Source organism: Arachis hypogaea, chromosome 2, assembly GCF_003086295.3.
Source record: "Arachis hypogaea cultivar Tifrunner chromosome 2, arahy.Tifrunner.gnm2.J5K5, whole genome shotgun sequence".
NCBI lineage: Eukaryota > Viridiplantae > Streptophyta > Magnoliopsida > Fabales > Fabaceae > Arachis > Arachis hypogaea.
This window is the reverse complement of record NC_092037.1, coordinates 27,624,408-27,651,555: the sequence shown is the minus strand read 5'-3', so window position 1 is coordinate 27,651,555 and position 27,148 is coordinate 27,624,408. Positions and strand designations below refer to the sequence as shown.

At 40.8% G+C, this 27,148-nt stretch overlaps 1 non-coding gene across 1 annotated transcript; it reads left to right on the top strand.

Moving 5' to 3' along the window:
• The first annotated feature begins 9,700 nt into the window (after positions 1-9,700).
• On the top strand, positions 9,701-9,772 carry TRNAN-GUU (transfer RNA asparagine (anticodon GUU)). The gene has a single exon. It is a non-coding gene; the product is annotated as a tRNA-Asn (tRNA).
• The last annotated feature ends 17,376 nt before the right edge of the window (positions 9,773-27,148 follow it).

Here is a 27,148-nt window from a genome sequence, read left to right as displayed (position 1 = left end):
TTAATATTGTAATGGGAATAACAAACCATTATTGTTAACAATGAATAAATTCGTCCGTGCTTCATACATTGAGTATAAAAATATAAGACGCCAAGAAGTTGGATTTTGGTGCGAAACTAAAAAATTTTCTGCAGCCGGGAGTCGAACCCAGAAGTTCTCATCATTGAATTCGCCTGAGTGCTACTACGAATGGTGAAATTGTTGAGTTCTTTTCTCATAATTTATATTATTATTATCGTAATTTTTGGTTGATGTTTTGATAGACAAGTTCCATTATTTGTTATATCATGATATTTTTCTTTATAACACCCTACCACACAGTGTCTTATGCTTAAGTCATAAAACAGAGGTGGCGAGGTATTACAACCTCTAAAAGCAAAATGTATTACGTATAGTAGTGTGAAAAATGGTTGTAACTAGGAGCCTTTGAAGAAAATGGGTTAAATAAAAACCGATAAATTGAAAATCGCAACATTCCGATCGATAACATAAACGAACAGTTAGAGAGTAAGCTAAAGGGAAAAGATATACAAAAGAGTGCCAAAATACATATATCAAGACTCGGGACTCAGATTGCGAAGTCTACCGGTCCGAGCATACGGTAAACATACATATATAGTAAGGAAATCCCATAAAACAACCCAAAAGACAATATACAAATCCTGTTTCTCCAAAATAACCTCTAAGAAAGGTACAAAATAAATACATATAAGTATCTACAAGTATATAAGATCAAAATAAAATCCCAAAAAATCTAAGGATCTCTGCCAAAAAAGAAGTCTCCAGCATGCCTCAGCGAGGAGCCTCACGTCCTGCATCTGAAAACCACAAAATCCGCATGGGTGGGAACCAGAGATTCTCAGCACGGTAACAGTGCCCAAATATCTAACATGTAATGTCCTGGGAAAGCCGAAGGCAATCCTAGAACTTCCAGATATAAACTAAAATATAGAAATATACTAGACCATGAGAAATGTAAAAGTAGGCAACTAACTTAAGGATCTTCAATTCTAACTAAGCATCCCCTCTCCAAATCCTGCAAACCTCCCAACTGCCAATAGTAACAGATGCAAACACGAGTATATCAAACAAAGAAATGCACAAGTAAGAACAGATAAGATAATTAAGTAATTAGCAAGTAATGATGCAATCAATTAGGCAATCTAGACAATTCACATATAATGCATATGATGCATGCCTGTCCTAGTGGATGATGAGTCTCATTTGTCGGTTATAAAGTTAGCCCAACAAGTCCCGGTAGCTAACCATTGGACTGTCCCTCTGTCGTGCATTCCTAACTCGAGTTATCTCATAACATAAACATAATATATAATCCAACACCTTCACTGGTGTATATTTATAGGGGCGAGCTCATCCAGAACTTTCACAGTGTCCGGCCACACTTACGACATAGGGTCAGTAGAGTATCAAGTCTTCACTTCGAGCACGTGGTGACTGGCGACTACTTTCACCCAGGAAAACTCGTATCTCATATAGGCGGAGTGCAACAATCGCAATAATCAACAATCGAACATATATGCATTTAAATCACAACCATACATTAGCATTGATCTCAGCCATCCGGCTTATAGGTCACAATTCATACTCAGCTGTGATCATCATTACACACTGCCATTTGGCTCATTTCATACTTAGCCATTCGGCTCATTTCATACTTATCCATTCGGCTCATATCACATACAGCACTCCACTATCCTCTTCAACAACTCATATCATCATCATTCATCATAATCATCATAACATCCCTTCTTCTTCACCCACAAGTTACCCTCTTCCATAGCTTTCTCTCAATCACTAGGCGTTCTGTACCAATTTAAGATCTTAAGGGATAAATTTGGGGGTTTATAAGCGTGAAATAACATCTTGGAAGGTTACGAGCTTGTCGGGAATGTGAAGAGCTTGAAAACAAAAGTTTTAGAAAAGAACTAGGTTGCGTGCGTACGAACAGGGGTGTGCGTGCGCACGCCCAGAAGTATTTTTAAACATGTGCGTAGCCATAGGCCTATGCATACGCATAGAAAGTAAAATCTCAGGGTTGAGCACGTGCACAAGGTATGCTAGCGCTGCCACCAGCATGTCATTCCCAACGTGTGTGTACGCACAGGCCTGTGCGTACACACAGCTCAGAGTCCTTTGTTGGTTGTGTGTGCGCACAGGGCGTGCTGGTGCTGCCACCAGTAGCCCTATCTCTGCGTGTGCATACGCACAAGGCTGTGCGTGCACACATGATCAGATTCTCACAGAGTGTGCGTGTGCACACAAACCAGAAATCACAAATTCAGTAGAAGTTGCATAATTCATATTTTTAACCCAAACTTCCAATGATCATATCTCCTTCCACAAAATTTGGATTTCCACCAAATTTAAACCATTTTAAAGCTTATAAGATTATCTTTCTATTGATATAAAAGTCATCAAATTTCAAAAACAATTGCTCAAGATAAGATCCGTTGAAGTTCATCAAAATTTCAATTTTTCACCAAAACTTATAAACTCCCCCATTTTAAAACATACACCTACCAAACTTATTCAAAAACCAGCCAAACCCAATGATTCAATACCAAATACTCCCATCCACTCCTTCAATCATTAACCCACCAATTCCACCATATTTAGCCCAATCTCATATCACAATCAACATTCCATAACTCAATTCAATATTCATTATTTCCTTTCTCAATTTCCAAAACAACAATCAATTTCATCAATCACCTAATATATTCACATATCAATATCATACTCCAAAAACATGCTCGTCAGCAAGAGCCTCAACCTTTTCATCAGTTAAACACATCAATCCACATATCTATACACATCACATACTTTACCAACCATTATCACCATCACTCATATATTCCATTCAATTCAATCATCCAAACAATTACATCAATATTTCACAATCTTCCAAAAATACATACATAATAATACAAATCAAATCATCCATTAAACACATTAATATTTCCAAATTTTATCCTAGGGCCACTAGCCTACTTTTTCACAATCACATTACATTTTAGATACAGAAAATCGAAACCATACCTTGGCCAATTCCCATTCCACCCGGAACACTCTCAAATTCAACTTCCAAGGTTTCCAAAGCCTCACCAATAGATTTTTTCCACACAAGGCTCCTTTCCAAACTTTCCAAAATCACCAATCAAGCTCCAAAACACACATATATAATACCTAAGCCACAACATCACATAAAAACCCAATAATTTAATCACTAAATCACAAAATTCCAATTCTTTAGCTTAGGATTGAGAATCTCACCTTACCCAAGGATCTAGGAAGCAAGGACAAGCCTTTCTTTTAAGTTAATTTGATCCTATAACACAAAGGAGCTCAAAATCTCAACATTTATGCCCATAAAACTTGAAACTAGGGACTGGAGTTCAAAGAAGAATCTGCAACTTACCTTAAGATTGCTTGTGTGGGTTTTGTAGAGCTTAACACCACGGTCGCGTGGCCATAAACGGTGCATCAATTGGAGCTTCGGATCAAAAGTTATCAACCATGGAAGTTGGAAGTGAATAGGAACAAGGGTTTCAATCTCCCCCCTCTTCCTTTCTTTGCTTTCAGCGTGTGTGTGTTGTTTAGGGAGGGAAGAAAGCTAAGCTCTCTTAATTAAGAAAGGCTTGGCTGGGCCATTGGGCCCATTTGGGTCCAGTTTGCCTAGTTTGGCCCGTTCTACCCAACCTTGGGCCGATTTCTTTAAAATTGGTGTCAAAATTCTTGTTTTAAATTTCTCTATCACATTAAACCATAAAAACCTCATTTCTTACTTTCTAGATTATATTTTAATTTTATGGGTGAATTAGTCATTAATTAACCGGGTTTTACATTCTACCCACCTAAATGGGAATTTTGCCCACAAAATTTGAATTTAGTTACCTGAGAACAGGTGTGGGTAGTCTGCTCTCATCTCTGACTCAAGCTCCCAGGTGTGTTCCTCAACACCGGCTCGACTCCATGCCACTTTCACTAGTGAAACCTCTTTTTCTCTCAACTTCTTAATACTTGTGTCATCAATCCTGACCGGAGTCACCGGTAGAGTCAAGTCTTCTCTAAAACATGGCCAGCATTAGGAGTATACTTCTGAAGCTACGACACGTGAAACACATCATGCAGGTTCAAAAGATGAGGCAGTAGAGCTATCCAATACGCCATCGGTTCAACTCTATTGAGAATCTGGAATGAACCGATGTATCGGGGATACAGCTTCTTTGTCTTAATTGCTCTACATACTCATATTGTTAGAGTAACCTTAAAAAAAATATGGTCTCCTTTCTCAAACTCTAAGGGCTTTCGCCTTTGATCAGCGTAACTCTTCTGACGGCTCTGAGCAGTGAGCATCCTATCTTTAATTTTCTTGACTTGTTCGGTAGTCTGAACTATCAATTCCTCCCATACTAGCAGAGCAGAGATTGGCATTTCCTCCCATACAGAGCCTCATATGGAGCCATTCTGATGCTCGCATGGTAGCTATTATTGTACGCAAACTCCACTAGCGGCATTTACCGATCCCAGCTCCCCAGCTGATCCAACACAGAAGCCCTCAGCATATCTTCTAGGGTTTGGATCATCTTCTCGAATTGACCATCTGTTTGAGGATGGTAAGTGGTGCACGAAATTGCAAACACACTTTTGCAACCCCGCACAACTAACCAGCAAGTGCACTGGGTCGTCCAAGTAATACCTTACGTGAGTAAGGGTCGATCCCACGGAGATTGTCGGCTTGAAGCAAGCTATGGTTATCTTGTAAATCTTAGTCAGGATATCAATAATTATCAGGGTTGATTGTGAAAAGTAAAAGAACATGAAACAAGTACTTGTTTTGCAGTAATGGAGAACAGGTTGAGGTTTTAGAGATGCTACATCTTCTGAATCTCTGCTTTCCTACTGTCTTCTTCTTCAAGCACGCAAGGCTCCTTCCATGGCAAGCTGTATGTAGGGTTTCACCGTTGTCAATGGCTACCTCCCATCCTCTCAGTGAAAATGTTCAACGCACCCTGTCACGGCACGGCTATTCATCTGTCGGTTCTTAATCAGGTTGGAATAGAATCCAGTGATTCTTTTGCGTCTGTCACTAATGCCCAACCTTCAGGAGTTTGAAGCTCGTCACAGTCATTCAATCATTGAATCCTACTCAGAATACCACAGACAAGGTTTAGACCTTCTGGATTCTCTTGAATGCCGCCATCAGTTCTAGCTTATACCACGAAGATTCCGGTTAAAGAACCCAAGAGATATCTACTCAATCTAAGGTAGAACGGAGGTGGTTGTCAGGCACACGTTCATAGTTGAGAATGATGATGAGTGTCACGGATCATCACATTCATCCAGTTTAAGAACAAGTGATATTTTAGAATGGAAGCAAGCATGATTGAATGAAAAATAGTAGTAATTGCATTAATCCATCAAGACACAGCAGAGCTCCTCACCCCCAACCATGGGGTTTAGAGACTCATGCCGTAGAAGGTACACAAAGAAACGTGTAAAGTGTCATGAGGTACTGATACAATGTCAAAAGATCCTATTAATAGTGAACTAGTAACCTAGGGTATACATAAATGAGTAAATGACGTAAAAATCCACTTCTGGGTCCACTTAGTGTGTGCTTGGGCTGAGCATTGACGCTTTCATGTGTAGAGACTTTTTCTGGAGTTAAATGCCAGCTTTTATGCCAGTTTGGGCGTTTAACTCCAATTTTTATGCCAGTTCCAGCGTTAAACGCTGGGAATTCTGAAGCTGATTTGCAATGCCGGTTTGGGCCATCAAATCTCGGGCAAAGTATGGACTATTATACATTGCTGGAAAGCCCAGGATGTCTACCTTCCAACGCCATTGAGAGCGCGCCAATTGGGCTTCTGTAGCTCCAGAAAATCCACTTCGAGTGCAGGGAGGTCAGAATCCAACAGCATTTGCAGTCCTTTTTAGCCTCTGAATCAGATTTTTGCTCAGGACCCTCAATTTCAGCCAGAAAATACCTGAAATCACAGAAAAACACAAAAACTCATAGTAAAGTCTAGAAAAGTGAATTTTAACTAAAAACTACTAAAAGTATAATAAAAACTAATTAAAATATACTAAAAACATACTAAAAACAATGCCAAAAAGCGTATAAATTATCCGCTCATCACAACACCAAACTTAAATTGTTGCTTGTCCCCAAGCAACTGAAAATCAAAGTAGGATAAAAAGAAGAGAATATACTATAGACTCCAAAATATCTAGGAAACTCAGCTCCAATTAGATGAGCAGGACTAGTAGCTTTTTGCTTCCGAACAGTTTTGGCATCTCACTTTATCCTTTGAAGTTCAGAATGATTGGCATCTATAGGAACTCAGAACTCAGATAGTGTTATTAATTCTCCTAGTTAAGTATAATGATTCTTGAATATAGCTATGTCATGAGTCTTGGCTGTGGCCCAAAGCACTCTGTCATCCAGTATTACCACCGGATACATACTTGCCACAGACACATACTTGGGTGAACCTTTTCAGATTATGACCCAGCTTTGCTAGAGTCCCTAATTAGAGGTGTCCAGGGTTCTTAAGCACACTCTTTTTGCCTTGGATCACAACTTTATTTCTTTCTTTTTCTTCTCTCCTTTTTTTCTTTTTTTTTTCGTTTTTTTTGAATCACTGCTTTTTCTTGCTTCAAGAATCAATTTGATGATTTTTCAGATCCTCAATAACAGTTTTCTTTTTCCTCATTCTTTCAAGAGCCAACAATTTTAACATTCTCAAAACAAAAAATTCAAAAGACATATGCACTGTTCAAGCATTCATTCGGAAAACAAAAAGTATTGTCACCACATCAAACTAATTCAACTAGTTTCAAGGATAAATTCGAAATCCTGTACTTCTTGTTCTTTTGTGATTAAAGCATTTTTCATTTAAGAGAGGTGATGGATTCATAGGACATTCATATCTTTAAGACATGAATTTTAAATTTTATTAATTATGAATTAAGAACAAGACTCAAAAATAGATATAAGATGAGACAAAAAAAATAGAAAACAAAAATTTAAATAGGCTCCTAATGATAGAGGTTTTCACAGAGTTAGGACTCAACAAATTGAGGGGAGAATTTTTGGCGTTTCAGTTCTTGAAGTTCACGCCCCTGCTTCTCTTGTTCCTTCAGCAATTTGCAGAGCATGCAGTTCTGATTCTGCTGTTCTTCCTTAAGTTGCTCCATAGTTTCTTGCAACTTGGTGATAGATGCTTCTAGGCTGGCCCAGTAGCCAATTTCAGGAAATTCAGGGAGGAACTCCTGCGCCCTCCTTTTGATAGAGTTGTCTTGCATTTGTCCTTCCATTGACTTCTTGGTGATTGGATGTTCAATGGGTATGAATTCATCTACTCCCATCTTTACCCCAGCCTATTTACAGAGCAAGGAGATCAAGCTTGGGTAAGCCAGTTTGGCTCCAGTGGAATTCTTATTTGCAATTGTGTAGATCTCACAAGCAATCAGATGATGAACCTCCACTTCTTTTCTAAGCATAATGCAATGAATCATCACTGCTCTCTTGATAGTGACCTCAGAACGGTTGCTAGTGGGCAATATGGAACGCCCAATAAAGTCTAGCCAACCTCTTAAAATTGGTTTGAGGTCTCCCTTCTTGAGTTGGTTTGGGACACCCTTTGAATTGGTTATCCACTTAGTTCCAGGGAGGCATATGTCCTCTAGAACTTGATCCAACCCTTTATCTGCTCTCACCATTCTCCTATTAAAGGATTCAGGATCATCTTGCAGTTGAGGCAATTTGAAGATTTCTCTTATTTTGTCCAGATGGAAGTAGATAACTTTCCCTCTGACCATGGTTCTGTAAGTATAAAAAGCAGTTCCAGTCATTCTCTGCTTATCTGTCAGCCACAGATTTGAGTAGAATTCCTGAACCATATTTCTTCCAACCTTTATCTCAGGATTGGTTAGAACTTCCCATCCTCTGTTTCGAATTTGCTCTTGGATCCCCGGATATTCATCTTCTTTCAGATCAAATTTAACTTCCGGGATCACTGACCTCAGACCCATTATTTTGTGATAATGGTCTTCATGTTCTTTGGTTAAGAACTTCTCTTGATTCCAAAGATTCTTTGGGTTATTCTCTTTCTTTCCTCTTAAATTGGTTTGTTTTCCCTTAGGAGCCATGATCTTGATGAATCTTGGCTTAGTGATCACGGAAAAGCACACCAAACTTAGAGGTTTGCTTGTCCTCAAGCAAAAGAAAGGAAATAAGAGAGAGAGGAGAAGAACAAATTTGAATGGTGTGGGGGAATGAGGAGGCCGAATGTGTTTTTATAAAGGGGGGAGGAGATTTGAGAAGATATGGAGGGAATTTGAGAGAAGGGTGAGTTTTTGAACAAGATTTTGGGATTGATTTGAGAGAGATTTGAAGAATGATTTTGATTTTTGAAGATTTGAAGGTGAATGATGAAAGGTTGAAATGTGTTTATGTAGAAAAGTATGGGTCAAAAAAGGAAAGTTTGAAAAAAATTTGATCGGAGAGCAAAATCTCGGTCCCCCACCTTTCTGGCGTTAAACGCCCAGAATGGCATCCATTCTGGCGTTTAACGCCCATTTGCTAGCCATTGTGGGTGTTGCGTTAAACGCCAGAATCCCCTTTGTCACTGGGCGTTTTGCTAAACGCCCAGGATGCTGCACACCTGGCGTTAAACGCCCAGAATGGTGCCCATTCTGGCGTATAACGCCCAAAATGGCACCTTTACTGGCGTTAAACGCCCAGAATGGTGCCCATTCTGGCGTTTAACGCCCAAAGTACCCCTTACTGGCATTTTTCGCCAGTAAGCTCTTTTTCTCTGCTTTTTGCACTGAATCCTTCTGTAACTCTGTGAATTCCTTCATTTTTGATACTTGCCCCTGTAGAAACAAAACATATAACCTGCTAATGACTGAGTTGCCTCCCAGCAAGCGCTTCTTTACTGTCTTTAGCTGGACCTTCACTGGGAATCACTCAAGTCTCAGTTTTGAGCATTCTTGCTCAAAATTGCTTTCAAGATAATGCTTGATCCTCTGTCCATTAACAATGAACTTTTTGTCAGACTCAGCATCCTGGAGCTCAACATATCCATATGGTGATACTCCTGTAATCACATACGGACCCCGCCACCAGGATTTAAGCTTTCCTGGGAACAATTTGAGCCTAGAGTTGAAGAGCAGAACTTTTTGTCCTGGCTCAAAGACTCTGGATGACAATTTCTTGTCATGCCACTTCTTTGCCTTTTCCTTATAAATTTTTGCATTTTCAAGGGCATTGAGTCTGAACTCCTCTAGCTCATTTAGCCGGAGCAATCTTTTTTCACCAGCTAACTGAGCGTCCATGTTTAGGAACCTGGTTGCCCAGTAGGCTTTATGTTCCAGTTCCACGGGCAGATGACAGGCCTTCCCATACACCAGTTGGTATGGAGAGGTTCCTATAGGAGTCTTGAATGCTGTTCTGTATGCCCACAGAGCATCATCCAAACTCTTTGCCCAATCCTTTCTTCGGGCTATCACAGAATGAAATAGAGCCACTTTGAGGTTCCCTTTGAAATGAGGCATGGAACGGAGCCATTGCGAAGAAGTTCCACGAGTTACGAAGGAAACTTCGAGCTCATATTGGTCATGGGTTGAGAACGGGAATTGAACTCTATGAGATCAAATTTCCCGTTGTTCCTCAGTAGCTCAGTGGTAGAGCGGTCGGCTGTTAACTGACTGGTCGTAGGTTCGAATCCTACTTGGGGAGGTTTGGTTCATTCCGAATTCTTGAATTCGAAATGAAAGGGTTGGGTTCGCTTTGACCGTTAAAGGTCTGTTAGAGACTTCAGCTTGCCCATTTGTCTGTGGATGATACGGAGTTGCCACTTTGTGGCTAATTCCATATCTGACCATAGCAGAGTATAGCTGTTTATTACAGAAATGAGTGCCCCCGTCACTTATTAGTATTCTGGGAACACCAAACCTGCTGAAGATGTGTTTCTGGAGGAATTTCAGCACGGTCTTGGTATCATTAGTGGATGTAGCAATTGCTTCTACCCACTTAGATACATAGTCCACTACCACCAGAATGTAAGTGTTTGAGTATGATGGTGGGAATGGACCCATGAAGTCAATCCCCCATACATCAAACAATTCAATCTCTAATATCCCTTGTTGAGGCATGGCATATCCGTGAGGCAAGTTACCAGCTCTTTGGTAACTGTCACAGTTACGCACAAACTCTAGGGCATCTCTATAGAGAGTAGGCCAGTAGAAGCCACATTAGAGGACTTTAGTGGCTGTTCGCTCACTTCCAAAATGTCCTCCATACTGTGATCCATGACAGTGCCATAGGATCCGTTGTGCTTCTTCTCTGGGTACACATCTGCGGATCATTCCGTCTGCACATCTCTTAAAGATATATGGTTCATCCCATAGGTAGTACTTGGCATCTGAAATTAATTTCTTTCTTTGCACTCTGCTGTACTCCTGGGGTATGAACCTCACAGCTTTATAGTTTGCAATATCTGCAAACCATGGAGTTTCCTGAATGGCAAAGAGTTGCTCATCTGGGAAAGTCTCAGAGATCTCAGTAGAAGGGAGGGACGCCCCAGCTACTCGTTCTATTCGGGACAGATGATCAGCTACTTGGTTTTCTGTCCCTTTTCTGTCTCTTATTTCTATATCAAACTCTTGCAGAAGTAACACCCATCTTATAAGCCTGGGTTTTGAATCCTGCTTTGTGAGTAAGTACTTAAGAGCAGCATGGTCAGTGTACACAATCACCTTTGATCCCACCAGATAGGATCTAAACTTGTCAATGGCATAGACCACTGCAAGTAATTCTTTTTCTGTGGTTGTGTAATTCTTCTGTGCATCATTTAAAACACGGCTGGCATAATAAATGACGTGTAGAAGCTTGTTATGCCTCTGTCCCAACACTGCACCAATGGCATGGTCACTGGCATCACACATTAGTTCAAATGGCAATGTCCAGTCTGGTACAGAGATAACTGGTGCTGTGACCAGCTTGGCTTTCAGGGTCTCAAATGCCTGCATGCACTGTGTGTCAAACACAAATGGTGTGTCAGCAGCTAGCAGATTACTCAGAGGTTTTGCAATTTTCGAAAAATCCTTTATAAACCTTCTGTAGAATCCTGCATGCCCCAGAAAGCTTCTGATTGCCTTAACATTGGCAGGTGGTGGTAATTTTTCAATTACCTCTACCTTTGCCTTATCCACCTCTATTCCCTTGCTTGAAATTTTGTGTCCAAGGACAATTCCTTTAGTCACCATAAAGTGACATTTCTCCCAGTTTAAAACCAGGTTAGTCTCTTGGCACCTTTTCAGGACAAGTGCTAGGTGATTAAGACAGGAGCTGAATGAGTCTCCATATACTGAGAAGTCATCCATGAAGACTTCCAGGAATTTTTCCACCATATCAGAGAAGATGGATAACATGCATCTTTGAAAGGTTGCAGGAGCATTACACAGACCAAAACGCATCCTCCTGTAGGCAAACATGCTAGAAGGGCAAGTAAATGCTGTTTTCTCTTGGTCCTGAGGATCTACTGCAATTTGGTTGTAACCTGAATAGCCATCCAAAAAGCAGTAATAATCATGACCAGCTAGTCTTTCTAACATTTGGTCTATGAATGGTAAAGGAAAATGATCCTTTCTGGTGGTTGTATTGAGCCTTCTGTAGTCAATACACATACGCCACCCTGTGACTGTTCTTGTAGGAACCAGTTCATTTTTTTCATTATGAACCACTGTCATGCCTCCCTTTTTGGGGACAACTTGGACAGGGCTCACCCAGGGGCTATCAGAAATAGGATAAATAATCCCAGCCTCTAGTAATTTAGTGACCTCTTTCTGCACCACCTCCTTCATGGCTGGATTTAGCCTCCTCTGTGGTTGGACCACTGGTTTGGCATTATCCTCCAACAGGATCTTGTGCATGCATCTAGCTGGGCTAATGCCCTTAAGATCACTTATGGACCACCCAAGAGCTGTCTTGTGTGTTCTTAGCACTTGAATCAGTGCTTCCTCTTCCTGTGGATTTAAAGCAGAGCTTATAATCACTGGAAAAGTGTCACCCTCTCCCAGAAATGCATACTTCAGGGATGGTGGTAGTGGTTTGAGTTCAGGTTTGGGAGGCTTATCATCCTCCTGAGGAATTTTTGAAAATTCCTTTGTTTCCTCTGGTTCTTCTTGATCAGGCTGAGCATCCTTGAAGATGTCCTCAAGCTCTGATTCTAGATTTTCAGTCATATTAATCTCTTCCACCAGAGAGTCAATAATGTCAGCGCCCATGCAGTCATTTGGTGTGTCTGGATGCTGCATAGCTTTTACAGCATTCAACTTGAACTCATCCTCATTGACTCTCAGGGTTACTTCCCCTTTTTGTACATCAATGAGGGTTCGTCCAGTTGCTAGGAAAGGTCTTCCTAGAATGAGAGTTGCACTCTTGTGCTCCTCTATTTCCAGCACCACAAAGTCAGTTGGAAAGGTGAATGGCCCAACCTTGACAATCATGTCCTCTATTATGCCTGATGGATATTTAATGGAGCCATCAGCAAGTTGGAGGCATATCCAGGTTGGTTTGACTTCTTCAGTCAACCCAAGCTTTCTGATAGTGGATGCAGGTATTAGATTGATACTTGCTCCAAGATCACACAGGGCTGTCTTGGTGCAAGCTCCTTCTAATGTGCATGGTATCATAAAGCTTCTTGGATCTTGAAGCTTTTCTGGTAAGCTTTTTAGAATGACTGCACTGCATTCTTCAGTGAGAAATACTTTTTCAGTTTCTCTCCAATCTTTCTTATGACTTAAGATCTCTTTCATGAACTTAGCATAAGAAGGTATTTGCTCAAGTGCCTCTGCAAACGGAATCTTTATTTCAAGAGTCCTTAGATAGTCTGAAAAGCGGGCAAATTGCTTATCCTGTTCCGCTTGGCGGAGTTTCTGAGGATAAGGCATCTTGGCTTTATATTCTTCAACCTTAGTTGTTGCAGGTTTATTCCTTACAGAAGTGGTTGAATAAGCCTTTTTAGAGGGATTACTGTCAGCACTCTCAGGTGTCTGATCCTCCTTTAGCGTCTGAACGCCAGGATTGGGTGAAGATTGGGCGTTTAATGCCAACTTCTCTCCCTTCTCTGGCGTTTGAATGCCATAATTGGGCAGGGAATGGGCGTTTAACGCCAGCTCTCCTCCCTTTTCTGGCGTTTGAACGCCAAAAGTGCTCCTCTTTGGGCTCTTACTGTCCTCAGAGGGATTCTGAACAGTGGTTTGGTTATCCTCTGTCAATTGTTCTTCGTTTGGCTTTTTACTACTTTGAGCAATGTTATTCAATGTCTTCCCACTCCTCAGTTGAACTGCTTGGCATTCCTCTGTTATCTGTTTAGATATTTGCTGTTTTGCCTGATTCAATTGTAGTTCTATGTTCTTGTTAGCAATTTTAGTTTCTTGGAGCATCTCTTTGAATTCTGCTAATTGTTTTGTCATCAGGTGCAATTGTTGATTAAGCTCAATCATCTGTTCTTGAGGATTAGGATCAGTGGCTACTGCCATGACTTCCTCTTTTGTAGAGAACTCATTGCTAGAGTATAAATGTTGATTTCTAGCAACAGTGTCTATAAGCTCTTGAGCCTCTTCAATTGTCTTCCTCATGTGTATAGATCCACCAGCTAGGTGGTCTAAAGACATCTGAGCTTTTTCTGTAAGCCCATATAGAAGATGTCTAACTGCACCCACTCTGAAAGCATTTCAGAGGGGCATTTTCTTAGCATACCTCTATACCTCTCCCAGGCATTATAAAGGGATTCATTATCCTCTTGTTTAAAGCCTTGGATGTCCAGCCTTAGCTGTGTCATCCTCTTTGGAGGGTAAAAGTGATTCAGGAATTTGTCTGATAACTGTTTCCATGTCTTTATGCTTGCTGTAGGTTGGTTATTCAACCACCTCTTAGCTTGATCTTTTACAGCAAATGAAAACAGTAATAGTCTGTAGACATCCTGATCCACCTCTTTATCACGTACTGTGTCAGCAATTTGTAAGAACTGTGCCAGAAACTCAGTAGGTTCTTCCTGTGGAAGACCGGAATACTGGCAATTTTGCTGCACTATGATAATGAGTTGAGGATTTAGCTCAAAGCTGCTTGCTTTGATGGAAGGTGTACAGATGCTACTCCCATATGCAGCTGTAATGGGGTTAGCATATGACCCCAGAGTCCTTCTGGACTGCTCAATTCCACTTAGGTCCATGATGGAGAAAGGGAATATGATATGAATTCACAAGCAAAGTATATTTTTTTTTAAGGTGACCGAAAAAAATAAAATAAAATAATTGGAAGATAAAATAAAATTTCGAAAATTAAAAGAAAATAAGATCAAAGCAAATTGAAAACTGGATCAATTAGGTAATTAAAAAGATTTTGAAATTAGCAATTAAAAAAAAAGATATGATTGAAAATTATTTTGAAAGAGATTTGATTTTTGAAAAGAGGAAAGAGAAAAACAACAAAATGACACCAAACTTAAAATTTTTAGAAAATCAAACACTAATTTTCGAAAATTTTAAGGGAAAAACACAAAGAGGACACCAAACTTAGAATTTTTAAGGATCAAAAAGGGACTAAGGACATGCAAATTCGAAAATTAAAAGAAAAATAAAGGCATGCAATTGACACCAAACTTAAAATATGAAACTAGACTCAACTAAAAGACTCTAAACCAACAAAAATAAAATAGTCCTAATCTAAGCAACAAGATAAGCCGTCAGTTGTCCAAACTCGAACAATCCCCGGCAACGGCGCCAAAAACTTGGTGCACGAAATTGCAATCACACTTTTGCAACCCCGCACAACTAACCAGCAAGTGCACTGGGTCGTCCAAGTAATACCTTACGTGAGTAAGGGTCGATCCCACGGAGATTGTCGGCTTGAAGCAAGCTATGGTTATCTTGTAAATCTTAGTCAGGATATCAATAATTATCAGGGTTGATTGTGAAAAGTAAAAGAACATGAAACAAGTACTTGTTTTGCAGTAATGGAGAACAGGTTGAGGTTTTGGAGATGCTACATCTTTTGAATCTCTGCTTTCCTACTGTCTTCTTTTTCAAGCACGCAAGGCTCCTTCCATGGCAAGCTGTATGTAGGGTTTCACTGTTGTCAATGGCTACCTCCCATCCTCTCAGTGAAAATGTTCAACGCACCCTGTCATGGCACGGCTATTCATCTATCGGTTCTCAATCAGGTTGGAATAGAATCCAGTGATTCTTTTGCGTCTGTCACTAATGCCCAGCCTTCAGGAGTTTGAAGCTCGTCACAGTCATTCAATCATTGAATCCTACTCAGAATACCACAGACAAGGTTTAGACCTTCTGGATTCTCTTGAATGCCGCCATCAGTTCTAGCTTATACCACGAAGATTCCGGTTAAAGAACCCAAGAGATATCTACTCAATCTAAGGTAGAACGGAGGTGGTTGTCAGGCACACGTTCATAGTTGAGAATGATAATGAGTGTCACGGATCATCACATTCATCCGGTTTAAGAACAAGTGATATCTTAGAATGGAAGCAAGCATCATTGAATGAAAAACAGTAGTAATTGCATTAATCCATCAACACACAGCAGAGCTCCTCACCCCCAACCATGGGGTTTAGAGACTCATGCCATAGAAGGTACACAAAGAAACGTGTAAAGTGTCATGAGGTACTGATACAATGTCAAAAGATCCTATTAATAGTGAACTAGTAACCTAGGATATACAGAAATGAGTAAATGACGTAAAAATCCACTTCTGGGTCCACTTAGTGTGTGCTTGGGCTGAGCATTGGGCGTTTAACTCCAATTTTTATGCCAGTTCCAGCGTTAAACGCTAGGAATTTTGAAGCTGATTCGCAACGCCAGTTTGGGCCATCAAATCTCGGGCAAAGTATGAACTATTATACATTGCTGGAAAGCCCAGGATGTTTACTTTCCAACGCCGTTGAGAGCGCGCCAATTGGGCTTCTGTAGCTCCAGAAAATCCACTTCGAGTGCAGGGAGGTCAGAATCCAACAGCATCTGCAGTCCTTTTTAGCCTCTGAATCAGATTTTTGCTCAGGACCCTCAATTTCAGCCAGAAAATACCTGAAATCACAGAAAAATACACAAACTCATAGTAAAGTCCAGAAAAGTGAATTTTAACTAAAAACTACTAAAAGTATACTAAAAACTAATTAAAATATACTAAAAACATACTAAAACCAATGCCAAAAAGCGTATAAATTATCCGCTCATCAGTAAGCCGTACTCAAGCTCAAACGAGTTCTAAAAGCCTTCTGAAATGCACCCTAAAACCTTGAAGTGAAACGGGGATCTCTGTCAGAAATTATATTAGTGGGCACACCATAAAGTCTCACAATCTCCTTGATATACAGGCGTGCTAACTCCTCAAGAGTATAGTTCATCCAAATGGGTAGAAAGTGAGCCGACTTCGTCAGTCGGTCCACAATCATCCAGACAGCGTCAAAATCGGCTCTAGTCCTTGTCAATCCCGATACAAAATCTATCACAATGCTCTCCCACTTCCACTGCGGAATCTCTAAGGGCTGTAATGTCCCAGAAGATTTCTGATGTTCAATCTTTACCTTTTGACAAGTTAAGCACTTTGAGACATGTTCTGCCACATCATTCTTCATACCAGGCCACCAGAACATAGCCTTTAGATCATTATACATCTTAGTACTCCCAAGGTGGATAGAAAATCCACTTTTGTGTGCTTATATCTCGCCGCAAGGTTCCAACATCCGGCACAATGATCCTATGCTTAAACTTCCATAGTCCGTCTTGATCCTCCGACACTCCACTGCTTTCCCTGCTCAATAGCTGGTAAGACCTTCTATAACGCATCATTGTTTTGATGAGCCTTCAGGAGTTCAGATTTAAAATCAATTGAGATCTGTAATTGGTTCAAACACAGAGTTCGAGACACTTCTTGAACACTGATCTTCAGACTCTCGAATGCGCTAAGCAACTCTTCTTCTCAAAGCATCATCCAAGAAGCATACAGCGATTTCCGACTTAACGTATCTGCTACAACATTTGCCTTCCCCGGATGGTAATTCAATTCAAAATCGTAACCCTTCAGTACCTCCATCCACCTCCTCTGCCTCATATTATGTTCTTTCTGATCAAAGAGGTATTTCAAGCTCTTGTGATCAAAGAAAACTCAGAACTTAACTCCATAGAGGTAATGCCTTCACACCTTCAATGCAAATACAACTGCAGCAAGTTCTAGGTCATGCGTCGGGTAATTAACTTTGTGAGGTCTAAACTGCCGTGAGGCATAAGCCACCACCTTCTGGTGCTGCATCAACACGCACCCCAAATCCTTTAGTGAGGCATCACAATACACCTCAAATGGTTCATTTGGTTCAGGTAACACCAACACAGGCACAGTAGTCAACTTTTGCTTCAGCGCTTGGAAGCTCTCTTCACACTCGGAAGTCCAAACAAACGGCTCGTCCTTGTAGGTTAACTTCATCAATGGCAAAGCCAATTGCGAGAAACCTTAAATGAATCTCCAATAGTAGCCAGCTAATCCCAGAAAACTCCTTATTTTGATAACTGAGGTCGGTTACTTCCATTTCATCACGGCTTCCACCTTGGCAGGATCAACTGCTATCCCCTTTTTACTCACTAGGTTACCCAATAACTTTACCTCACATTTTTAGAACTTGCATTTTGATAGTTTTGCATAGAACTTCTTTTCCTTTAATATCTGCAACACGGTCCTCAAGTGTTCTGCATGCTCCTCTTCAGTCTTGGAATAAACCAGTATGTCATCAATGAAGACAACAATGAATTTATCCAGAAACGGACGAAAAATCCTGTTCATATAATCTATAAACATTGCAGGAGCATTCGTCAACCCAAAAGACATTACAGTGTACTCATAATGACCGTAACGAGTCCTGAAAGCGGTCTTAGGAATGTCCTCCTCTCTCAACCTTATCTAGTGATAACCGAATCATAAATCAATCTTAGAGAAAACTCCAGCTCCTTGTAATTGATCCATGAGATCATCAATCCTCGGTAGTGGGTACTTATTCTTTATTGTGACCTTGTTCAGCTGCCTGTAGTCCACACAAAGCCGCATACTCCCGTCTTTCTTCTTCACTAATAACACCAGTGCTCCCCACGGAGAAACACTCAGTCGGATAAAGTTCTTTCCCAACAAATCCTCTAGTTGAGACTTTAGCTCGGCCATTTCTAGTGGTGACATCCTATAAGGAGCACTCGAAATTGGTTCGGCCCCAGGCACTAGCTCAATAGCAAACTCGACCTCTCGGTTGGGTAGAAATTCATCAATGTCATCGGGAAAGACCTCCGAAAACTCACACACAACCGGAATTTGCTCCAAGCTTTGATCATCACCGATGACACCCGCGGTCAACAACGAAATACCCTGACATTCGGCCCCAGAACAATTCACTACCATAGAATTTAAATAATAGTTGTTTACCACCACCGGCCCTTCTGTATCTTCTGGCATAAAGTACATTGATTTTACGGAATAGTCGAGCAGGACATGGTTCTTGGACAACCAGTCCAACCCCAAGATGAGATCTAGATCGATCATTGGCAAACAAATTAAATCATGTACAAAGTCACGCTGCTTGACCCTAAACAAAACTTGTGGACATCCTAGCCTAGTCACCATGGCTTCATAGGTGGCATTTAATGACTTACATCATCTACCCTTTTTCTTGCATAAAAAAGACCATAAAAGAGGTATAATCTCATTTGATCATTACAATTCATGCCTTAATTGATGAATATCATAGTACATTGCTTTAAAATGAGTTTATGTTGAATTTCAGGTGAAAAAGACATCAAAAAATGGGAAAGAAACGACTAAACAAGTGGGCGTGTGAAGCAGGCGTGCCACCTGAAACAAATGCCACAAAAATGTATTGGCATGGCACGCCAAACGATGGCCGTGGCACGCTGGTACAACATTCCAAAGAGCAACAATGAAGACCATCAAAGGGGTGTGGCACGCCAGAAGCTGGGTGTGGCACGCCAACTAATTACCTAGAAGAGTCATCACTAGGGTGTGCCACTTTGTATCGAAGGCGTAGGATGCCAGTTCCAGAATTCACTTGGGCATGCCACTTGAGGATCAAGGCGTGGCACGCCAAGCCTAAAAGACCCACAATTGAATGGGCGTGCCACTTGAGCAACATGGCGTGGCACGCTAGTACAAGAATCCAGAGAAGGGGTTGAAGGCTAATGAGGTCTGGGCATGCCACGTGAGCAACCAAGCGTGGCACGCCAATGAACAAGAAGGCAAAGCAAAAAACTGGGCGTGCCACTTGGTGTCGAAGGCGTGGCACGCCAGCTCAAGAAGTCTCACTAAGGCGTTCCACTTTAATGATCAGGCATGGCACGCTAGCACTGAAGGAGGCCAAACAAAGCTGGGCGTGTCACTTGGTGTCGAAGGTGTGGCATGCCAGCTCAAGAAGTCCCACTAAGGCGTGCCACTTGAATGATCATGTGTGGCACGCCAGCACTGAAGGAGGCCAAACAAAGCTGGGCGTGCCACTTAGTATCGAAGGCGTGGCACGCCAACTCAATTGTCCCACTTTGGCGTGCCACTTGAACGTCCAAGCGTGGCACGCCAACCTTTGGAACCAAGGCAAGTGAAGGGCGTGGCACGCTAGTCTCATGGCGTGGAACGCTGGTAGTATTTTCCAGAGGAAAAGATAAAGGGCCAAATGAACTAGGCGTGCCACTTGGATGATGAGGCGTGGCACGCCAGCAAGAGGATGAAGAATTTAGAGGGGCGTGGCACCCCAGACTGGTGCACGAAATTGCAATCACACTTTTGCAATTCCGCACAACTAACCAGCAAGTCCACTGGGTCGTCCAAGTAATACCTTACGTGAGTAAGGGTCGATCCCACGGAGATTGTCGGCTTGAAGCAAGCTATGGTTATCTTGTAACTCTTAGTCAGGATATCAATAATTATCAGGGTTGATTGTGAAAAGTAAAAGAACATGAAATAAGTACTTGTTTTGCAGTAATGGAGAACAGGTTGAGGTTTTGGAGATGCTCTATCTTCTGAATCTCTGCTTTCCTACTGTCTTCTTCTTCATGCACGCAAGGCTTCTTCCATGGCAAGCTGTATGTAGGATTTCACCGTTGTCAATGGCTACCTCCCATCCTCTCAGTGAAAATGTTCAACGCGCTCTGTCACAGCACGGCTAATCATCTGTCGGTTCTCAATCAGGTTGGAATAGAATCCAGTGATTCTTTTGCGTCTGTCACTAACGCCCAACCTTCAGGAGTTTGAAGCTCGTCACAGTTATTCAATCCTTGAATCCTACTCAGAATACCACAGACAAGGTTTAGACCTTCCGGATTCTCTTGAATGCCGCCATTAGTTCTAGCTTATACCACGAAGATTCTGATTAAAGAATCCAAGAGGTATCTACTCAATCTAAGGTAGAACGGAGGTGGTTGTCAGGCACACGTTCATAGGTGAGAATGATGATTAGTGTCATGGATCATCATATTCATCAAGTTTAGGAACAAGTGATATCTTAGAATAGAAGCAAGCGTGATTGAATGAAAAACAGTAGTAATTGCATTAATCCATCTAGACACAACAGAGCTCCTTACCCCCAACCATGGGGTTTAGAGACTCATGCTATAGACGATACAATGAGAAATGTGTAAAGTGTCATAAGGTACAGATACAATATCCAAAGGTCCTATTAATAGTGAGCTAGTAACCTAGGGTATACAGAAATGAGTAAATGATGTAAAAACCCACTTCCGGGGTCCACTTGGCGTGTGCTTGGGCTGAGCATTAAAGCTTTCATGTGTAGAGAGTTTTTCTGGAGTTAAACGCCAGCTTTTATGCCAGTTTGGGCGTTTAACTCTAATTTTTGTGCCAGTTCCGGCGTTAAACGCTGGGAATTCTGAAGCTGATTTGCAATGCCGATTTGGGCCATCAAACCTCGGGAAAAATATGAACTATTATACATTGCTGGAAAGCCCAGGATGTCTAATTTCCAATGCAATTGAGAGAGCGCCAATTGGGCTTCTGTAGCTCCAGAAAATCCACTTCGAGTGCAGGGAGGTCAGAATCCAACAGCATCTGTAGTCCTTTTCAGCCTCTGAATCAGATTTTTGCTTAGGTCCCTCAATTTCAGCCAGAAAATACCTGAAATCACAGAAAAACACACAAACTCATAGTAAAGCCCAGAAAAGTGAATTTTAACTAAAAACTAATAAAAATATAACAAAAACTAACTAAAATATACTAAAAACATACTAAAAACAATGCCAAAAAGCGTATAAATTATCCGCTCATCACAGACCCTGGGCTTGCCACGCTGGTACAAGTTTCCAGAATCATGAAGATGTGGAAAATGGCCTGGGCGTGCCACTTTGGCTCGAAGGCGTGGCATGCCATGATGCTTGGGTCAATTAAAATGCCATGGGCGTGCCACTTTAGCTCGAACGCGTGGTACGCCAGGGATGTGATGGAGGAAGGCGTGCCACTTGGAGTGTGAGGCGTGGCACGCCAAGCTTGAAACGAAGAAAGCGTGACATGCCAGGGGAACGCCAGTCATACGCTAGTTGGAAGATCACATTTGTTGAGTCTCTTTTCCCTCCAAATTGTAATTTCTTTTCACTTTTGTAATTTTCTTTATTTCTAGATCTAGGAGTAGTATAAATACCCTTGGAAGTATTAGATACACACACAAATACGCATATCACTATCTCAAGGGGATTGTAGAGTTTAAGTTTTTCACTTTTTACACTTCATCTCTTCCACCTTTTGTACTTTCTTTCTGAGCTATGAGTAGCTAAATTCCCTCTCATTGAGAGAGGGAGCTCTATTGTACTTGATGGATTAATGATACTGAATTTCTTCTTCTCTTCATATTCTCTTTGATTTGCTAGAAAGGATTTCATTTTTCATGCTTAGGGTTCAATTATCTTGGAAAAGAGATTGAATGCAAAATGGGTTTCATGGGAACCTTGGAAAAGGAAACATGAAATCATGCTAGAAATCTCTTCTCACACTTAAGTAGAATCTAGGTTTTGGTGTTTGAATATGGTGACATATAATCCTCCCTCTACCTGGAGCTACAAGGATGTGTGGTAAAATCAGGGACCAAGCATATCTCTCTTTATGAGCAATTAGACCTAGGAATTGGCTATTGATGAAGATCTGAGAGATTGAGTCACCAAGGAATTGAGACTCAATCAATCATGATTGCCAAGAGGTCAATGAGTTGCATGATTGAAGAGGATATAAGCTGTATTTAATCCAAAGAGACAATATCTCCTGATCTCAATGAATTCCCTCATTCTTATCTCTCCTATTCTTTTATGGAGCTTTCATTTACATTACGCAAATTCCCACTCCCTTTTACATTCTTGCCATTTTTATTTCTGCACTTTATTGCTTTCCTTTATTCTCTTGCCATTTATGTTTCTTCCATTTATGATTCTGCACTTACAACTTTTTCTGTCTAAGCTTAACTAATTCACCCATTAATTAAAATTGTTCAAATCTACCAATCTATGTGGATACGATCCCTCTCCACTGTGGGTTATTACTTGACAATAATTTTGGTGCGCTTGCCAAAGAGTGGACTCATCAATTTTATTGGGAGGGGAGTGAATCCAAAATCATCAAGTTTTATGGTGCCGTTGTCGGGGATTGGTTTGAATTTGACAATGATTAAATTAATTGGAGAGCTAGATTAAGCACTTTCATCTACCTTGTTATTTTTCTTTTTTTGTAAACTTTAAATTCTCTTCTAATCTCTGTTTTTATTTCTCTTTTTTTTGGCATCATTTTAGCTATTCATAGTTTATATTTTCACTCTTCTAAATGTTTAATTAATTGCATCAACCAAGCTAACCACTAATCTTAACTAAGGAGATTCTTTTACTTGTCCTTTACTTGCTGTGCGTTGAGTGTATGACAGGCAGAAGAGGAGAACCTTCATCCTCTTTTGATAGTGAACCTGAGAGAACCTTCCTTAGATTGAGGAGGGAGGCTAGAGGCAAAGGCATAGTTGGAGAAGAACCAGTAGAAGAAGATCTAACAACTACCATGGAAGACGAAGTGCACGACAATGTTAGAGGAGGTGCTGGAAATCAAGCTGGGCAAGAGAGGAGAGTTTTAGGCTCCTACATTAACCCAAATCCAGGAAACTGTGGTAGCAGCATCCTCAAGCCAATAATTTATGCTAACAACTTTGAGTTGAAACCTCAACTCATCACACTAGGCCATAATAATTGTTCATATGGAGGAAGTGCCCAAGAATATCCAAATCAACATTTCAACACATTCTTGAGGATATATAATACTGTAAAGTCCAATCAGGTACACCCTGACACCTACAAACTACTCTTGTTCCCTTTCTCACTCAGAGATAAGGCAACAAAGTGGTTGGAAGCATTTCCCAAGGAGAGACTAACCACATGGGAAGATGTTGTGAACAAATTTCTAGCAAGATTTTACCCTCCACAGAGGATCAACAGGCTAAGAGCTGAGGTGCAAACCTTCAGACAACTAGATGGTGAACACTCTATGAGGCCTGATGACAAGTCATCATATACCTATTTTTCTATGCTTTTTCATACAAGAAATTGATGATTAGTGCTTAAATATTGCATTCTTTTATACTTAATTGGAAGATTTCCTTGATCTTTTAATTTTATAAATCTTGTAGGAAATAAGAAGAAAAAGAAGCAAAGAAGCACAAAAAAAGGAGAAAAAAAGAGCTTTGGGGTACACTTTGAAGTTGGGTACACTTTGGAGCCTTAGGCCACACTTTTAAAAGCGTGGCCCATGACCAAATCAAAGGAGAAAACCACCAGCACGCACACTGCCCTGCCCTTGCCAAGGGCAGGGCAGAATCGTGATGCACATTGAGGTTGGAAGCAAGAATTTCGCTAAGGTAAAATCTGGGCGCTCACAGCATGACCATGCCTCCTTCAAAGGGCTATAACTTGGGCTACAGACGTCCAATTGATGTGCTTCCAGTTGTGTTGGAAAGCTGACATTCAGAGCTTTCCAACGATATATAGCAATCCATATTTGGCGTACAATTTAGGCAGGAACGAAAGGCATCTTTAAGGGCCATGAGGAAGCAAGAAACTAGGCCTTACTTTGGTGCCAAGAAAGCCAAGGAAAATGGGTAGCGTGTGTAGCATCCAAGTTTCGAACTCGGGACGTCAAAGTGGAAACACTGCCCTGCCTTCCGCGAGGGCAGGGCAGCATTTTGTTGTGGCACAATTCTGGCGCACCAAGGCACCATTCTAGCGCACCAAGGGACGGTTCGGCAGCACCAGCAGCACGCACAGGCACCAAACTGGTGCACCAAAAATTTCTGCCCTGCCCTCCGCGAGGGAAGGGCAGCATTCTGCAGCACCAACTTGCACACCACGCACGCACCATGGGCCAGATGCACAATTTTCTGCCCTGCCCTCCACAAGGGCAGGGCAGCCTCCTGGGAGTGTCATGGGCCGAAAATCAACCAAAATTCAATTTAATTCAATTCCTCACCAAATTGAATCAAGGCCAACCAAACCCATTTCTCCTCAAATCCAAAGCAAGCTAAGCCCACATCATCACTCAAAGGCACATGGATCAATTAAATTAGGATTTTCATTTTTGTAATTTGTTTTAATTTCATTTTCATTTTTCATTTTGTAAAGCCTATATAAGGCATCATTTCCATCTTTGTAAAGGAGGCTTGCGACATTAGGGAGTAGTAGTAGTAGATAGCTCTCTCTCTTTGAGTTTTCATTTTTGCTTTAAATCTTGGGTAGAGAATTGAAGAAATTCTGTTTCAATCTCACCTTGAGATCTCTTGTTTACTTTTTCTGCATAATTGAAATTCACATACTGCTTCATCTTCTCTTTAATTCTGCAATTTATTTTTCTTTTTTCTTCTGCAAATTGTTCTCTGTTGGATCAAGGAAGGGATTGAGATCTAGACTTGTTTTCTAGTCTCCTCCATCCCTGAGATCTTCAACTTTCCCTTAGCTATTGAAATTGAGCTGCATTTTACTTTCTGTTTCATTCCTCTTCTGCTACATTTACTTTTCTGCAATTTCCTTTCCTGTATTCTGCACTTTCACATCTTTGTTCACATTGAGCTTGATTTAATTTCCTGCACATTTACATTTTCTGCAATTTAAATTTCTAGTTGCTTAATCTATTGCTCTCTTAAATTTCCTGCACCCAATCCCCTTTACATTTCGTGCAATTTACATTTCGTGCAATTTAAGTTTCAGCTCTTTTACATTGCTTGTTCTTTAAGCTTCCTGCCTATTTACATTCTGCACTTTAAGTTCATTGCTATTTACATTTTGCTGCCACAATTCTCACTTAAATGTTAGCTTGACTAAACTAATCACCCACTAAAGTTGCTTGATCCATCAATCCCTGTGGGATCGACCTCACTCTTGTGAGTTATTATTACTTGATGCGACCCGGTACACTTGCCGGTTGGATTTGTGTGTTGGAAATTCATTTTTCCACAAAAACACCATCAAGTTTTTGGCGCCGTTGCCGGGGATTGATTAGATCAACAATGATTAAGTGGGTGAGAAGTCTAGATCAAGCATTTTTTTGTTTTTTTTCTCTGTTTTAAAGTGAAACCAAGGTGTTTGAGTTATTGCCTCACTTAGAAATTCTTTCTCTATGACATGAATCTCAAATTTCATTGATGTTTACAAAATACAAATGGAGTTCAACTCATCTTATGGTCAAACAAATTTTTATGGGATATCACCCACCATCACCAATCTCTAATGGTGGTTGGGAATATCACCAAGAAACTTCAAATTCTGGGCACTCCAATTCATGGAGCTATGCTTCAGAACCACAAGATGAGAAAGAAAATCATATGGGATATTTCCCTCCACCACAAAATGATGCAAGGCATGATTCTAATGGTGGCTGGGAAGGGAATTCTAGTGCTCCATATGATATTCATCCAAAGACATCATCACTTGACCATACTTCAACAGAAAGCCCCTTTCAAAACTCACCACCCACACAAACTTCCATGAACCACTCAAGGCTCTCAAAGCTTGAGTCCATGTTCAAAAAATATGAGGAGGAGACAATAAAAGTCTGGAAAGAACAAGAAAACTTCCTCAAAAACATGGAGGTGCAGCTAGCTCAAGTGGTGAGTGCAACGAAGAAGGAGGAAAAACAAGAGGAAGAGGCTACTGCATCAAGTGAAATTGCAAAGAAGGAAGAGGTGGTGGAAACATTTGAACCTAAAACTGCACTTGAGATGACAAGAGAACCTGAACACTCACAACCTCCTCAAACTCCCCTAGACCAAAGATGCTCAACACTGATCGAAAAATATGAAGAGGAGATGAAGAAAGCTTGGGAAGATCAACAAACCTCCTCCATGAAAGAGCTATTAAAGCAAATGTTGAGTGTAAAAGAGGAAGTGGAAGAACAAGCTAGTGAGGAGGATAATCAAGAACGTCCAAACTCAAGGGAAACAGAGAGGCACATGAAGGACAAGCTCATTGAACCACCAATTCAAAAAGCTCTGGATGAATACAAAACTCCAATAATCACACAGCAACCAAGTCTTGAATTCAAAGAAGTGAAGGCAACTAACAAGAGCACCAATCCTGTCCCTAATCCAGCAAGGAAGATCAATCAAGCCATTTGCAAAAGGAAGCTTGCTGAGGAAAAGCCAAGGCAAGGGACAGTAGCTGAATCTTCTCCCCCTTTGAGGTCATTCCTCTTAACAAATTGGAAGAAGAGGAAGAAAGTAAAGAACAGGTAGACAGTAGGTACATTTCTTCTCCATGCTTTGTTTAAATTTCAATAAATTGGCATATGATTACATTCTAAGTTTGGTGTTGCCTTGCAACAAATTATTTTCAATCTTTTTGGATGATTGCATCAAATCAAAAATGAAAGTGACACACCAAGATTTTAAGTTTGGTGTGCCACTTATTCTCTATGCAACTCATCCAGCAACATCACTTGTCTGCATAATCATAGTGCCTTTGCATTGTTATTTTTCTTTGTTTTGACAGTTCGTTTGCATTCTCTTTGTTTTAGTCACCTCTTTATTTT